Below are 1,059 nucleotides of genomic sequence, written 5' to 3'. Positions count from 1 at the left end.
CATTGTTTACATTTAACAAATACATGTAGGATGTGGAAAAAAGTGAATTTATACAATGCAAAAAATATATTTTTTACATTGAATCAAAGAATTTCTACTAACTCAAAGTGTTTGTTTTCTTCGTAATTTATTATTATTGTTTGCACGTATAATACAAAGTGTATTTAATGTTCTTCTATCCTTTTTTGTTATTATATTAATAGTTAAACATACTAAATTACGTTGTTAAAAAAAAAGATATAAATATACTTTAAAATTGAAGGTGTTTGCAAGAAGAAAGGACATATGACTCCTATGCTGTGCACTTGTTTAATAAAAGTATCAAGAATCAGGTCCATCTCTCCCTCTCTCACTTTCTCTCTCTCTTTCTCTCTCTCTCTCTCTTTTTCTCTCTCAATTTCTCTCACTCTCTATATTAGTATCTCTATATCTCCCCTTTACATTGTCCTCCTCGCTCTTTCTTGCTAACTCTCGCATGCTCTCTCTTCTCTCTTTCTCTCTCTTTGTATTTATCTATCATCAGGAGGTTATTCTACATGCCAAATGTGACGAAGATTCCGGAATCTGTCAGGAACCGATCTCAGGCTTGTATCCTTCATAAACATTATTAAAATTTTGAAGATTTAATTTAATTTTTACAAGCTTGTCTTTTTCTTTTATGTTCAATTTACCTTTCTTTTCCACTTACTGACTTACAAGCTAAGCTACAATTGCAAAAATTCAGGAGGACTTAAATTCAATTAACTCCTGGGCCACTGAAAATGGGCTTATTATTACTGTAGAAAAGTTTCAGCCGATTGTTTGTGGATCTCTTTTCGTCCTCCAATCCTTACCTATTTTCCGTTCGTTTACCATTAACAGTCACCCTATTTCTTTCTATCCCACTGTAAAGAACCTTGGGATTGTATTCACTAATTTCCATGGTCCGCTTGACAAATTAATATCTTTAAAATAATTAAGGTTTTTAGTTGAGATAAAAAAGTCAGAGTCACGAGCGGGATTCGAACCCACGACCTTCGGCTTGACACGCCGCTGCTTTACCACTTGAGCTATCGTGAC

At 33.5% G+C, this 1,059-nt stretch overlaps 1 non-coding gene across 1 annotated transcript; it reads right to left on the bottom strand.

Annotated features, from left to right (window-relative positions):
- Nucleotides 1-986: 986 nt before the first annotated feature.
- Nucleotides 987-1,059, bottom strand: Trnad-guc. The gene has a single exon. It is a non-coding gene; the product is annotated as a tRNA-Asp (tRNA).

This window comes from Cimex lectularius, unplaced genomic scaffold, assembly GCF_000648675.2.
Source record: "Cimex lectularius strain Harlan isolate CLEC.00 unplaced genomic scaffold, Clec_2.1 scaffold18, whole genome shotgun sequence".
NCBI classification, from domain to species: Eukaryota; Metazoa; Arthropoda; class Insecta; order Hemiptera; family Cimicidae; genus Cimex; species Cimex lectularius.
The sequence above is the reverse complement of the archived record's forward strand: the minus strand, read 5'-3'. Positions and strand labels throughout refer to the sequence as shown.